The sequence below is a fragment of the Mus caroli genome, chromosome 10, assembly GCF_900094665.2.
Source record: "Mus caroli chromosome 10, CAROLI_EIJ_v1.1, whole genome shotgun sequence".
NCBI lineage: Eukaryota > Metazoa > Chordata > Mammalia > Rodentia > Muridae > Mus > Mus caroli.
Window position 1 is genome coordinate 110,991,696 of NC_034579.1, and position 16,469 is coordinate 111,008,164.

The window sequence follows — 16,469 nt, forward strand, 5'->3', positions numbered from 1 at the left end:
GCAGATATGAGGGGCAGATATGAGGGGCAGATATGAGGGGCAGATATGAGGGGCAGATATGAGGGGCAGATATGAGGGGCAGATATGAGGGGCAGGGAGATGAGTGGGACTGGGGTGCATGATGTGAAACTCACAAAGAATCAATTAAAAGTTTTTTTTTAAAGGTGTATCTTTCCACCTCTAAGATCCAGATTAGAAGTCGATCTTCCCCTTTCAAATTAAGCAAAAAGTTCCCTCTCACAAGTATACCCTTCCATTTTTGTGTTCTAGTTAATCCCAGATGAAGTTGACAAGTAAGATTAGCCATCGCAGTAGCTTTGCTGTTTATCTTATCCCCGTATCAACAAAATGGACTCAAGCATGCATCTGCCATCATCTCTGCAGGATCTGTGGCTGGTGTACTTTTTCCATTGTCAGGGGATAAATGGCCTATTCGTATGAAATCAGATCATCAGATTGGAAAATGCTAAGGTAGCCAATAGCCAGAGAAGCCACTGTGATTATAGGCATTGCACAACTCTGAAGATGTCAAACATTTTTTACTTAAAAGCTAAGTTTATTGTCAATCAGGACCATACGTAAAGAGTGCTTCTCTATATTCCACAGACAAGATGGATCAATGACAGCACTCCTGTGTTTGCAGTTGGAAGAAAGACATGGGTGAGGCCAAGTTGTTGTTCCTTGGCTTTGTGCCTTCAGGTGAGTCCCTGACTCCCTCAGTGTTAGCTCTCTCACTTGAAAAACAGATAATTCCCTATTGCTAGGGTACGTAGCTGCTTGCATTCTAATACTAATTTGTGTACCCCCCCAAAAAAAAACCTTTTTGCACAAGAGTGTCCACAGATAGCTTCTGGGACCCTGCCGCCACTTGGTTCTGGTTGGTAAATAAAGATGCCAACAGCCAATAGCTGGAGAGGACAGATAGAGGCAGGACTTTAAGATTCCCAGGCTTGAGACTGGAAGGAGAACAGGAAGGAGATAGGCCATGCTTTAGGAGAGTGAGGAGAGGGGAGAGACAGAGGGTGCTGCCATGGGGTAGAGAAGCAAGGAGAGTGCCCTGGGCTCCAGGCCCAGAAAGCGCTGCCCCGAGGGCTGCAGAAATGTGTCCGCAGCAGGCAAGATGGAACTTAGTAAGTAGTAACTCAGAATTATCGGTGGGAGGTAGCATCCGCCAGCACTGATGGTCAGCTATCGTGCTGCTTAAGGCGTATTAAAAATACAATGGCTGTGCTTATTATGTCTTTCATTCAGGAACCTAAACCTTTGAGGCTGGAAGCAGCCTCCTGCAGGGATTAATTAATTAATAATTAATACAACAGGGATGTAAACAAAACGAACACATCTGTACTACAGCTTTGAATTTTTGCTCCCGGCTACAGGTGCTATTGTCAAAGGTTCTGGAAAATTTAGGAGGAAGGATCTAGTGAGGGGAAAGGGCAAGAACAGCTTTTGGAAGCTTATCTCGTTCCTCTTGCTCTGATTTCCGTCCATTCTGATGTGAGTAGCCGCTGCCCTGTGCCTCTGTTACCATAACGCTTAATCTTGGGACCAGATATAGTGGAGCTGGCCACGATGGACCGAATGCTCTGAAATTATAGCTAAAATAAATCCTCCCTCTTGAAAGCAGTTCTGGCAGATATTTTGTCTTAGCAACGTAAAATCAACTGATACAGAAGATCGGTATTAGAGGCATCAGGTCGTCGCTATGAAATCTGACCATGCAATTTCAAAGCCTTTGGAACTGATTTCAGGAAGAATTTGGGAGAGTTAGGAGACTGTGCTGGAGAAGTTCCAGAATGCTTCAAGGTCAGCAGTCAGCGTAGTAGGAGATTCTTCTAAGAGAGCTCAGAAGAATGTGAGTGATCGGTTATTTGTTGTTTTGTTTTGATCAGAAGTAGCTAGCCAGAGAAGGGCCAATATTCCGTAAACCTCCATCATCTTAGGATACGCCTGTGTTTGCCCAGCCCCCGGCCTTTCCTGAGTCTGGATTCCCTTACCACACCCCTCTCCCTCATGACAGATTATGAAGAAGAGCTCCCACCACTGGGAGGAGAGACAGTCACCCCTGCCTTAGAATAAAAGTTTCCTGCACCAGTGTGCTTGCTAGCCCAGCTGGGTCAATGGCATATCCCTTCTGCAGAAAACCAAAGCAAAGCAAACCTGCCTTGCAGGTTACTCTTGCCTTCTTAGAGTGTTCCTTTGTGTAGCACAGAGGAGGCTCCCCTCTCCCTCCCCTCCCCTCCTCACCCCACCCCACCCCCACCCACAGAGACACAAGGATGTCGATAGGATTCAGGTGGGGATGGTCAGGTTCAAGTTCCAAGTGGGAGTGAAAACTCTATCAAGAATTAGACGAAAGGCCATTCATGTTATGTTCAGGCAAATAAGTTGTCTGTTTTGTCCACGTCTCAAAACTTTGTGTAAGCCTGAACTTAAAGACAACAGACTTTAAGGCAGTGGGTCTCAATCTGTGGGTCTCCAGCCCCATGGGTGCTGATTGACCTTTTCACAGACATCGCCTGAGACCATTGGAAAACACGGACATTTATACTACGATTCATAAGGATAGCAAAGTTACGGTTATGGAGTAACAACAAAAACAATTTTATGGTTGGGGGTCAGCATGATGTGAGGAACTGTATTAAAGCGGTGAGGTGTTAGGAAAGTTGAGAATCGCTGGACTAGGGTTTTGCAGAGACTATTGCATGACAGTGTAGCGATCAGGAAGTGGCATGAGGCTGGTAACTTTCAGATGCATTTATAGTAAGAATTTGGAGTAAAAGGCGGAGTGGAAGACTGGAAAAGTGTGCATGGTGATCTGGAGTGAATTTTGTAGACAAGGATGAGATGACTGTTAAAGAGATCAAAGTGCTGAAAGGAACCCAGGCGACATTTAGTAGGACAAGAGGAGAGTCACTTTGAGGGGATTTCCAGAATTGACCAAACTCTGTCCATTTGTAGGCTCAAGGCTGCAGAATCGTAAACTCTGGCAAAACATTCACAGCTGTGCCTTGCTTTCACAGGGCCGCCCAAAGAAGGGTTTTCCCTGGGATCAGCTGCCAAGGCACCCAGAGGTCCTGTTAGCCGTCGTCCAGGAGGCCATCGGCTACTGCTCAATCTGGAGCTACAACTTGGCATCACAACATGGCACTGGTTTTACGGGTATGCAGAGTGCAAGCCTTACCAAGTCATGGGACTTTCTACCAAAGTCTCAAGGGAAGCCTGGGAGTCAAGTCACAGCCTGTCAAGATCAGGATCCCTGTAGGCAGCTCTTGAGAGGGCGACCAAGCTGGCTCAGTCAGTCAACAGGGTCTCAAGGGAGGGAGTGAGGATTGAAAAAGAAAACGACGATTAGACAACACTATAACCTGACTCCAGCCAGTGCTGAGGCTGAAGCAGCTTTATGTCTGTCTAGCCTGCTTTTATATCAATCTAGGTGCATACAAAAACCACGGTCAGCTCTTAGATCAAAGACACAGTAATCAAGCCATAAACAGAGACACTCCTGATAGTCATCAAGCAAGCAGTAAGCCAAAGGATCACACAAGGTGATAATTAAGTCAAGGAGTAAGCACAGAGACCACACAAGGCTGCAATCAAGCAGAGCAGTAAACAAAGCCCCGTGGTCACGGTTTCTAATAGTCTTCTCTGAGCCTACTTCCTTGTCCAAGCCCAGTGACAAATGCCAAACTTCTAGAAGGGTACCAAATGCTCTCCCCAAGAGTGCAATGCTTAAAGCTTTGAGGGTGAAGCCCAGATTGCAAAGAGAAACCTCAGGGTATTGGAGAGGTCAGTAACCTGCAATGTTTCTTAGGAAAGCCACAGGCAGGCAATAGGAAGGCATAAGTGGATGCTCACAGTCATCTATTACATCTATCACAGGGCCCCTAATGGAGGAGCTAGAGAAAGTACTCAAGGAGCTGAAGGGGTCTGCAACCCTATAGGTAGAACAACAATATGAACTAATCAGTACCCCCAGAGCTCGTGTCTCTAGCTGCATATGTAGCAGAAGATGGTCTAGTCAGCCATCATTGGGAAGAAAGGCCCCTTGGTCTTGCAAACTTTATATGGCCCAGTACAGGGGAACGCTAGGGCCAAGAAGTGGGAGTGGGTGGGTAGGGGAGCAGGGTTGGGGGAGGGTATAGGGGACTTTCGGGATAGCATTTGAAATATAAATGAAGAAAATATCTAATAAAAAATGAAAAAAAAGGGACTATGGGTAACAAAGTTGCAGAGACAAGGCTGAGTGAGCCTGCGGACCTCCTATTAGTATATCACCTGCCCCTAATGCTCAAGCACAGATCTCAGCTGTAGGATTTAATGTTTACTCTGTCTAGTTTCAATCTTGCTTCTTTCTGATCCTTCCATGCCATTTACCACCTCTCCTTTCCGGAGTGGGCTTCTCTCTGACCCATCCTCTTCTACACTAGCTTAGCAAGCAAGGCTTTGGCACCTGGCCTTGGGGAAGATTTCAGATATAAGCCGTAACAGTCTTTGTATCCAGAGATTGCTTTTAGAAAGCCTGTGTGATCCTCTCTATTCTGCCTTTATTCCCTCCTCATAGTTTGCTATTGAATGTCTGCTGCCATCAAACCCTGAATCATTAACTTTCTGATAAATTAACTTTCAGATAAATGTTCTCTGCTTTTACGATGACAGATTCTTATACTATTGTTTTATTCTAAAACATTTATTACTTTATGGCTGTAGCAGGATACCCAGCTTCTCATTGCTATAACCAAATCCCTGACACACTACAGATGCTCAAAAGAAGGCTGAGCCCACTGATCTGGCCTCTGATGAGCACAGTGGGTACCACAATGCTGCAGAAGCACTCACAGAAGCAGACAGTCACACCTCAAACTGGAGCTGAGTGAAAAAGGACAGACCATGGTTTGCTCTGCGTACAGTAATTCAGAGAACTCAAGGGGCTGTTGAATTGACCAAGGGGCCTTGAGGAATTCTCAAACTCAATAAACTCCACTAAGACCCCAGAGCCCCAAAGCCCTACCACCTCCCACACAGCGATTCTGGCGATCAAGTCTTTTTTACCATAGCAGACCTTTGGTAAACACTTGAGTCACACTGAAACACAGTATGTATACAGCTTATAACATAGTTTATTACCATCTTGATATTTCCTTTAGACTAATTTATTTATTTTATTTCTATATTTATATTCAGTTCTGTATATTGTTATATTTATATACAGTTCTGTATATCTATATACAGATCAGTGTGTATATGTGTACAAGTGTATCATGATATGGATGTCAAGGTTGGAGGACAACCCATGGAGTTAGTTCTCTCCTTCCACATGGTCCAAGGGATTTCATTTGGGTCATCGTGCTTGGCGGGAAGTGCCCTTAGCTCCCGTAGGTCATCGTGCTTGGTGGGAAGTGCCCTTAGCTCCCCAGCCACTATGGTGACCCAGCTTTGTTACTTATTGGACTGTCTAGCAGTATGTTGGCAAGAAGAAGATTTTTGTCTTTTTGTTTCCTGGTTCACCTTACCTTAACTAGAGCCTGAAAGAGAACAAGCACTCTGTAAGACACTGGGGTAAACACTCGGCCAAGGCAGAGTAGAGACCTACAGAAGACAAGGTACAGCGTGCAGACTCAAGACTCAAACCACAGGGAGGGTCTCAGAGTCTTATGCCCGTCTCTACGCGCCTTTTTTTTTTTTTTTTTTTTTGGTCTAGCTGCTTCATCTCCCTTCTTTCTTCCTGCTGAGCTCTTTTACACCACCTTCCTTCTCTCTTCTCATATATTTACTTTGTCTCTTGTTAAGATGGTGATCCTGGGTGAGCATTACCCAACAGAGAGGGGCAGACCTCTTCTGGAGAGCCAAACCCAAAACGTCTCTATTTATGACCAACAGAGTCAACTCCCTTTTTTCTTAAGTAGACTGATGGGTAAATACTAGTGGGTATTTACTAGTAAATACTGTTATACAAGTATTATAAATACTAGTAAATGCTGTTATACGAGAATTATAAATACTAGTAAATACTGTTGGGTAAATGTTAGTGTGATGAAAAACTGGCCATATACAGTACAGTAAGAAAGTAGCAGACAGTTGAAGAATTATATAAGGGGATTGTCATCCCAAATAACAATGTATTAGGGCTGGAGAGATGGCTCAGTGGTTAAGAGCACTGGCTGCTCTTCCAGAGGTCCTGAGTTCAATTCCCAGCAACCACATGGTGGCTCAAAACCATCTGTAATGGGATCTGATGCCCTCTTCTGGTGAGTCTGAAGACAGTTACAGTGTACTCATATAATAAAATAAGTAAATCTTAAAAACAAAACAAAACAAAACAAAAACCAATGTATTAGTTACTTTTTGTTGCTGTGATAAAACACAAACATTATGACCAAGGTAACTTATAGAATGGAAGGTTTATCTGTGCTTATGGTTCCAGATATATAAGGCTTAAATGGTGGAGCCATGGTGGCAGGCATAGCTTGTAACAGAAAGCTGAGACTACACGCATTGAACCACAAGGAGGAAGCAGAGAAAGCAAACTGGTGATGGTACTCGCCTTTAGACTCTCCAAGTCTCCTTCAGTGATGTAGTTCCTCCAGTGTCCTGGTTGGCGTTGGGTGCCCACTTGACACAAGCTAGAGTCATCAGAGAGGAACAAAGCACAGCTGAGGAAATGCCTCCATGAGATCCAGCTGTAAGGCATTTTCTCAATTAGTGATCCCTGGGGAAGGGCACAGCCCACTGTGGGTGGGGCCATCCCTAGGCTGGTGGTCCTGGGTTCTATAAGAAAGCAGGCTGAGCAAGCCATAAGAGCAAGCCAGTAAGCAGCATCTGTGGCCTCCTGGATCATCAGCTCCTGCCTCCGGGTTCCTTCCCTGCTTGTGTTCCTGTTCTGGCTTCATCGATGGACTGTAGAGCTAGAAGTGTAAGCCGAGCAGATGCTTTCCTCTCTAATATGCTTCTTGGTCATGGTGTTTCATCACAGCAGTAGAAACCCTAACAAAGACAAATTAGTCTCAGTGTGGTGGGGTATTACTGTGACAGACCTGACCGTGTTTTGGGGAGGACTGTGGAAGCAATTTGGAACTCTGGGCTAGGAGAGCCACTGAGTGTTGAGAGCTCACTGAGGAGTTCTGTAGGAGTATGAAAGAGAAGAATGTTGGGAACAGAGCAGAAGATGGAGGGAGACCTGGCTTGTGACAGTTCAGAGGGAAGATTAAAGATTCTATCAGGGCCATTTGTTATTTTGATGTAAGATTTTGTGGTTCTGGTTAGCTGTGTCTGAAGAATCAGCTGTGATTAACAAGATAGCAGAACTACTGAAGTGAAACCTCTGTGTTACTGGGACAATTGATGCTGGTTAGCTGGAGCTAAGAAATTAGTTTGGAGCTAAGAAATTAGCCATGATTAAGATGAGACCAGCATCACAGAGGTGAAATCTTCTGGGAAGTGTTTTCTGAGCGCACAGAGAAGCTGTGTTGCAGTCTGCCAAGGCTGTACTTCCTACTCATAGCTGGACTTGGTAATGTGCAAAAGTTGCCCAGGTGGTACTGGTTTTGAAGGCATGAGAGGTCATGGAGAACAGCTGAGTGTTGGCACCGAGAAAGCCCAGGAGAGCCCACTGGTGAAGGTGCAGCCTCAGTGACAGTTGAAGGCCTAGTACTGAATGAGTCATGCAAAGAAGTTGAGGCTTGGCGTCATGAAGAGAGTCTATGAGAGGCTGTTGGTAAAAGTGCAGTCCAATTGCAGCAGAAGACCCCAGCGTTTTGGAGATGCCAGGACCATGGAATGGCCACCAAGAACAGCAGTAGCAGTAAAGTGGATCCAGCTGGATTCCAGAAGAAAAGCTGTGTGCGACAGAGGGCAGAGCTGGAGACCCAAACCCTTGGAGGAACCCAGAAAATGGTGAGTGAATCTCAGACATTGGATGGTTAGAGCTTGATTTTATTTTGATTTGATTGTTACTGTACCCTGATTTTTTTCCCCTCTTGATATTGAGAAAGTATTTTATTTGAGCTCACAGTTGGGAGACTTTGATTTAAAAAAAAAACAACAACTTTGGATTTAAGAGATTGGCTATCTTAAAAGAGACTGAAATGTTGGTATGTTTTAAATTCGTAAAGACTGTGGGACTTTTAAAGTTATTTATGTTTTTAATGTGAGATCTAAGAAAGGAAGTGTTATGGATTAATAGTGATGTGTTTGTGTGTCCAGTTGACAAGCGGTCAGTTGTATTGGCTGGTTTTGTGTATCAACTTGACACAAGCTAGAGTCATCAGAGGAAGGAGCCTCAGCTGAGGAAATGCCTCCATGAGATCCAGCTGTAAAGTATTTTCTCAATTGCTGATCTGTGGGGGAGGGCCCAGCCCATTGTGGGTGGGGCCATCCCTGGGCTGGTGGTCCTTGTTCTATAAGAAAGCAGGCTGAGCAAGCCAGTAAGTAACATCCCTCCATGGTCTCGGCCTCTGCATCAGCTCCTGCCTCCAGGTTCCTGCCCTTTGTGAGCTCCTGTCCTGACTTCCTCCAGGCTATGATCTGGCCTTGTAAGCTGAATTAACCCTTTCCCCTCCAATGTGTTTTGTTTTGTTTTTTTGTCGTGGTGTTTCATCACAGCAACAGAAACCCTAACAAAAACATCCAGCAAGGCTGTGCCTCCTAAACTTCCCTGAACAGGGCCAGCAACTGGGGACCAAATGCTTAAATACTTGAACCTATCTGTGGTTGACATTGATTCTACCCACCATAGACAAGAGTAATTCTCTGGCAGTTGGTGCTTGGGGGATAGACTACCCATGCTCACTGCATTCCGAATGTTTAGATGCCTCCCATACTTGTCTAACTGTGCCCTCTGGACCTCTCTCTGGAAAATACATCATGATTCTGTCGTCTTGGGATAATTGGTTTAACATGGCTCTACCCATGACTGCTCAGCAGCAATGGTTTCAGATGTGTGGCTTGGGGGAACAGTGCCAATCACTGACATCATTAAAGGCTGGGTTTTCCTGAAGTCATTAAATGTCCGTATGTCAGCGGATATAATTTCCCATTGAAGAAGGAAGACATGTTCACCAGGTTGTTGCTCTTTAAGTAAATACAATATGCAATTAGTAATCTTGCCAGAGGCAAATGCTTTCCTCTCTTCTGTCTTTCTTTGAACATTAGTCCCCCCCCCCCCAAATCCTCTGCCCTGTACCTTCCCTCCCCATGTCCCTGCTGAATCATAATCCTTCTGAAGGCAGCCATTAAATGGGGGTGGTGACACACAGGCACGAGTTTGATTTGAGGGAACTGTGCTGTGAGCAGGGGGAAGCCAATGCACTCTGACAGAACAATGTATTAAGTGGATATTATGAGACCCATGATTCCAGATAACACTTTAACATGTGTAAATGTGCTCTACAGTTTAACTTAACAGGTTAGTTAATTGGGATATACATTCTCTTTGGCCTCTTAAAGACAAGTGTGGGGGACTGGAAATGCAGTGTGCTCCTGTGGGGAACCTGTGAGCACTCTGCCCCACTGGGCATGCTGGATCATCAGTGGTATTATTGTGAGCTGGTGTTGTTGTGGGCAGGAAGGGCTTAAACTCTAAAGGAAATGAGTATTAGAGCAGTCAGTGTGTTTAGGGAGGGATGAGTGGTCTGCCTCTTCTGTTATGGAAGAGCAACACACTGGAGGAACTTTCTGATGGTCATAGTCTGGCCGCTGCATGTCTGAGAGTCACTGGCTTCTTCACACCTCACAGGGCAATGCGGGGATCGCTACTTCTGTCACCTTCTTTCAAGTTCTTTAGCTCCTTGTCAGTGTTCTGGATTCCGGGATGGCCTCTGACGGTTACGTAGGGTGTTAGATATGGACTTCGGCTTACTGTCTCATTAGATATGCAGCGTCCCCTACTTCCCGATGCTCGGCGGCTGCCATGTGTATTACTGGTTCTTTATATCTACCCACTTTTGAAAAGAGTCACTTTTACTTTGTAGAATGTATGTGCCTGTGTGTCTGTGGGTATGATATGTGTGCTCATGCCTATAGAGGTCAGAAGATGGCATTGAGTCCCATGGAGTTAAGAGTTACGGGTAGTTGAGGGCCACCCAACTTGGAAGCTGGGAGCAGAGTTCAGGTCCTCTTCCTGTGAAGCAAGCACCTCTGAGCCATGTCTCTGCCCCTACTGGCTGTTCTACCTTACCAAGGACAGCATCTAAATTGAGGAAGAGATCATGTCCTTCCAGGTTTGGATTGCTAGTTCATTTATATGGAGTGGGAAGTTAGTATTATTTCACCAACTACCTCCTGATGGTCACTTCTTGGTTCAATGGGTTTATTTCCAAGCACTTCTGCTATTTGTTAGAGAGAAGCCATGTCTCATGGCTCAGTTTGACTGATACACAATGGCAGTGTGGTTGACTAAGCCAGACTTTGGGATCTCTTTACTTCTGCAGTGGCAGCTGCTTTAAAATGCTCATTTCTTAATGCTGGTGGATGAGACTCGAATACATGTAAGCACCTTTTTTTTTTTTTTCTGGAGAATTCCTTCAGCTCTTGAAATAAATGATGCAATAGATTATTTATGCATGAGAACCTGGAAGAAAAATATACACAGAGCACTGTAATTGACTCATATTTTAAACATCTGATTGGTGGTATGCAGTCAACAGTAAACATTTTATTTATTTTAATCCCAGGGCTGGAGAGATGGCTCAGCAAATAAGAGCATTTACTAATCTTGCATAGTTTGGTTTCCAACACCCAGTCTGATGGCTCCAAACCACCTGTAACCCTAGCTTCCGGGGTGGGGGTGGGGGTGGGGAGGCACTGACTCTGGTCTCTGTAGGCACCTGTATTTATACCCACATGTGTGTGCACGCAAACAGCTACCCACTCCTAAAAATAATAGGAGTAAATCTTAACATTTTCTGTCTCTTAAGGTATTAAATCACTTAACAAATTAAAACTAAGCTTGAGAAAAGGGGTGGGGCAGGTAACCCAGTATGAGTAGAGATCCAAGTTTCAAAACCAGATCCCTTAAAGCTTAATAGTGTTGTCTATTCATTTCTTCACAGGGAACATGTGAAAGTTATGTAATAAACATGTGTTCCAATGACCTGAAAATTGGCTACTACCTGAAAATTGGTTACTAGTCGCCTCCCCTTCCAAATATCTCACTTACTGTAACGATTCTTGTTATTTGGACACTTCTCAGAGATTCCCTTGGGTAGATATCAGACTCGTGTGAGTCTCTGTTAAAGTGACTACTCATGGCACACATCTTTTGATGGATACAATGAAGCAGGCCTGCTGACAGAGATGGCTGCTATCAACAGGGGGTAGTTGCCAATCGTAGCAGTATGTGGGAGTTCTTGAGAGTGGGCTGTGCAAAGCAAAGGCATTTGTGGGGTGTATGTGGTCTACCTTGGGTGGTGATTTTAAGGGTATAAAACCTTTATGGAAACAGAACCACCAAATGTGGAGAAATGGACAGCACCCAATCGGCTTTAGTCTCAGTTACAACCTGGATTGCAAAGAAGTTTTGTTGGGGGATTCCAAGTTGCTCTAGGTGGAACATTGTTCCCACGAGTGTTTTTTTTCCTTTTCATTGAGGACACATGAGGTGCATTATCTACGATTAAGCAGGTTTTCAGCCTGGTATAGGTATGGGTACTTTCACTGCAAAGTGTCCTATATCCAGCTTTGGGGAGTTTACATTAATCCCATGCTCTCAAATGACATGAGAAACTTTGATCCCTGGTGTTCACATTCTTTCTGAAGGAACTTAGAATTCTAGACTCCCTTTTGAGAGGTGCATCTCAGAAACCTGGTTCCACTTCATATACCCCAGTCACACCCAATCCCAAATATGTTCCCATTACCCAAACTTTTATAGCATTTCACTGAGTGTCCCCTGTTAGCTGCCTCTGCCCATCACTCTCCTGTCATGTCATATGTGGGGGTGGTGGCTCCAAACCTCTCTCCTCTCTCTCCTCCTCCCTTTGGTTTTGAATTGAGTGTCTGGAGCTATTTTTTATGAATCATCTACTTGTGACAAATTTGTCACAATCATCATGCAGATTGACTTAGCCCCTTTCCCACAGTAAGTCTGTTTTTCAACAGGCCTTGACCTCAATCTGTTTCTGTGTTGTAGATAGCCCTGGGGCTAATTATATTTGATGTTAATTCTGTTCTCTAATGTAACCTAAGCTACAGCTGCTGTTCATACCAGGGCTGCTGCCCCAAATGAAGTTCACTTGTCACCACTTTGTCCCACATCACAGAATGAACTGAGGCAGAACTGAGGGTTCCCACAGTCCCTGTGGCCCCTTTGCTCACCCCCTAGCATGTACATGTGTTCTTTGTATAGGGGGTTCCTTAAACAAATTGAGAATGAAGTAAATGAATGGCAAATTGTCACACAGCAGCCGGTGGCGAGGAAAGAGGGTTCGTATCCAGAGAGTGCTGGATGCTCTTGGCTTTAGGAGGTGGTAGGGTGTGGTAGATCTCAAGGAAAAGATAGTCATTTCCTCAAGAGATTCCTAGGGTATAAAACATTTATGGGAATATCGGGGGTTAAAAGGGAGCCAGCACCCAGTCAGCCTGGATGCCAGTTGTAGAGAAAACTGGAGCAGGAACTGTGGTGTCAAAGATGGACAGCCTTTTAAATTACACATCCCCCCTTCCCCCCAGATCTGGTGAAATCATGCAAATGTCAGGCAAGCTCCAACTTCTGAATTGGTGGAGGACTTGCTGCTGGTGTAGATTTGATGACTCAGAGAAGAGAATGGGGCAGGTGACCGGTATGGGAGAATACTGCCACCCCCACCTCTCAGTTCACAGGGCTGTCCCTTCCATTGAAAGGTGAGTTTCTTACGAGAATGAAACATGAGCATGCTTTGGTCTCGCGCTCACCGTGAGCTTTCATTTTACTTGTAAAAGCAGAACAGAAAAGCGGGTCTGGAGTGTGTGAGGGGAAGATAAAGAGGGAGAGTGACCAGCACTCGGCGGGGGGGTGGTATGGGGGTGGAAATCTCTGTCGGTCTGAGGCCAGCTTGGTCTACATAATGAGTTCCAGGATGGTCAAAGCTACACAGTGAAAACTTGTCTTGAAAAACAACAACAATGGAAAATATGGAACATTCTAGAATAATATTTTGGCACAAAGTTGGTGTTCAAATATCTGTTATTTGGCCCTTCCACCCTGCTGTAATGTAGACAGAGATGACTTACAGTTTATAAAGGGACAGTAAGTCTGGTCATTCTATCTTTTTAAAAGCTTCCTTCATAACCAGAACTCATCAGGCAGAACTTCTTTGTTGTGTAATTTATTTGTAGAGAAATTGCAGACTCAAAGAGCAGCAGCTTCGTCTTTCACGGAAGATGTCTTTGCTTGATTCTGTGAATTTGTGTATAATTCACAGAATATATAATTGGACAAAGAATGACTCAATACACCCATTCCTGAGGTATCCCAGGATATCCTAGCCCTTTCCTACCACATTGTATTCCTTAGGACATATCCAAGTAGCTTGAAGAGGCACTTTTCCGGTGGCAGCCTCTCCTTGGACAGCAAGCCCCACGCTGTGTGGATGCAGCTTCCCATTTGCTGTTTTTAGATAGATTTTGATCTTAAGTTCTGCCCTTCATGGTAGATACTTACATACTGGGCTCAGTTTCTGCATAAGACTTCGAAAGTCTTCCACGAAGTCAAGTTCCTTGTGAATGTATAGTTGGAATGGAGCAAAGACATCTTCCATGAAGGACAGAGTTGCTCTTGGAGCCTGCAGTTCCTCTATGTATAAAGTACAAGAAATTGTATAAGGTTAGCCATGAATTAGGCATTTGTTTCTAATGTCACTGCAACATCGTTACTTAATGACTGTCTGGAAAAAAATAAAGTAGACCACAGACAGAAAAGCATCAGACACATCGAAAAGTAACAATGGAAATGGTGTTCTAGTTTACCAGAAATAGCTTTTGTTTTCTTTTTAAACAGCTGTGTGTTTGAAATGCAGTGTTCCCACAACCAAAAAAAGATTAGATTGCATCAGGATTATTATCTCCTGTTCACACTACACGGCAGAGCTTGATACTGGAACTGCTGCTTCGGACCTGGCTACCTTGACAGACTGTCAACAGCTCTGGACTCTGCATCCCTTGAATAAGGATTTTTGGTGACAAATGATTGTGATTGCTGGTAATGCATTTGGCAGTGCACGTGGCTCAGACAGGCCACATTTCAGCATGCAGTTCACCCATATCTCCCTCTTCCTGGTTCTTAGGTCCTGTGGGCTCTCGTCCTGCTGGTAGGCCTCCCAGAAGTCCTGTTCCAGTTATTCCTGTTGTGGGCCCACTGGCAGGTGATCAGCAGCCAAGTGCATGAGAAGTGTTTCTAGCCATTGTTCTAGCTTTACAAAAGAGGGCCTCTCCACAGGAGCACACAGTGATGGGGAAGAAACGTGGGGGACAGTTTGGACAGGAACAGTCCAGGAAACCCCTTACATTGAGGCCACACTCGATAGTGCCAGGCAGATAGTCAGGTTCTGCATTCACACATCCGATCATCGTTCATCATCCTCTGATGCCATCCAGTAGGGGTTGTCCACCACTGTGTACCGCTTCTTGTGGTCTGGCTTCTTCAGGCTATGCAAACCTTCAGACGGACTCTTCTCATGGATCCTAAGTTGAGGCAGCGCAAAGTGGCCACCACCATGTTCCTGTTCTCATGGACCAGACAGCTGTGGGAGTTGAGGTCTCTGTGGATGATGATCATCAAATGGAGGCAGGCCATCCCTAATGCAGTGTCCTTGCCAAAGCTGACCCTCTGACTCCACAGGTACTGGCTGTCCAGGCTCTCGCTCTTAATGATGCCCCACAGGACACCGCCCTTAATGTACTCTGTCATGAAGTTCAGCCACTTGTTTTTGTATGGCACCCTGATCTTGAGCTTGTTAGGGTGCTCCAGGCACCACATGACCTTTACCTCCTTGAGGAATGTCCTTTGAATCTCTTCATCAAAGCGAATAAGTTCCTCCATCACCATCACCCTGCTTGTTTCTCAGTGTGTCACCTTGATGGCCTGGCCTTAAGAGCTCAACACCTCCCTATAGATGAGGTCAGACAGCCGGGAGATGTGGTGTGGTCTGCAGAGGGATTCAAAACGATCCAGATCCTTGTGCTAGGAGGCTGGAGAGGCTAGTGAGATGGCACCCAGGGACATGTCAATACTTCAGCTCCTCAAGACCGGTTTCTGCCGTGCAGAGCTGCCTGCCTGTCTGCTGGGAGTGTGTACTGGGGAGCTCAGGGGGCTGGGATCCGATGAGTCACAGGGGTCATGCTGAAGGGTCAGCTGGAGTAGGCAGCTGGTCTCCTGGATCTCGGCCAGCAGTATATTCCAGATGGATGTGCTGTTGATTTCCCAGAACCAGTCTCCCACATGGATGGAATTCTTCACATCTGGGCTCAGGCAGCCCAGGTCTGCTCCTTGGAATCTGACTGTGTGTAAATGCTCCATGCCTGTAACATTCTGGTGGGTCATGAGGTGGGCAGGGGGTCGATGGAGATAGACAGGCCTCGTTTGCCATGGGCAGAAGCTGGGATAGACATTAAGGTTACAGGTGGGCAAGTGGGAGCCGGGTGAGCCAAGTAGGATCTGTTCGATGACTGGAGTTACCACACAGTCTGGTAGTAGCACTGCCGGCAGTACAGCTTGGAGCGCTCCACCAGTGTGTAGGTGTCTGCATGGCCATTGAAGTTTCCACAGGCGAGGCAGATAAAGCACTCGGGGTGGTACTTCAGCTCCCAGGTCACCATGACCAGCCCTTTGGTGCTGTGTTCAGAGCACCCATGGCAAGTCTTGCCATAGAGGGAGTCCAAGTAGTCCTACTCGCAAGAGAGTTGTCCATCGTCTTAGTACCGGTGTGAAAGGGAGGCATTACACTCACAGCGCCTGTAGCTGTCCACATGCCAGTAAGCATTCAGGGCCTGAGTGTCATGTGTTTTGGGAATTGTATCTTGGGTATTCTAAGCTTCTGGGCTAATATCCACTTATCAGTGAGTGCATATCATGTGTGTTTATTTGTGACTGAGTTATCTCACTCAGGATGATATCCTCCAGATCCATCCATTTGTCTTAAGAATTTCAAAAATTGTTTTTAATAGCTGAGTAGTATTCAATTGTGTTTAGCTATGCACTCCATTTTTAATAGGGTTATTTGGTTTGCTGGAGTCTTAACTTCTTGAGTTCTTAATATATATTGGATATTAACCTTCTGTCTTAGTCAGGGTTTCTATTCCTGCACAAACATCATGACCAAGAAGCAAGTTGGGGAGGAAAGGGTTTATTCAGCTTACAGTTTCCACACTGCTGTTCATCACCAAAGGATGCAGTACTAGAACTCAAGCAGGTCAGGAAGCAGGAGCTGATGCAGAGGCCATGGAGGGATGTTCTTTACTGGCTTGCCTCCCATGGCTTGCTCAGCCTGCTCTCTTAT

At 45.4% G+C, this 16,469-nt stretch overlaps 1 pseudogene; it reads right to left on the reverse strand.

Annotated features, from left to right (window-relative positions):
* Window positions 1-14,108: 14,108 nt before the first annotated feature.
* LOC110302760 overlaps window positions 14,109-16,469 on the reverse strand; it is a 51,978-nt pseudogene continuing 49,617 nt past the window's right edge.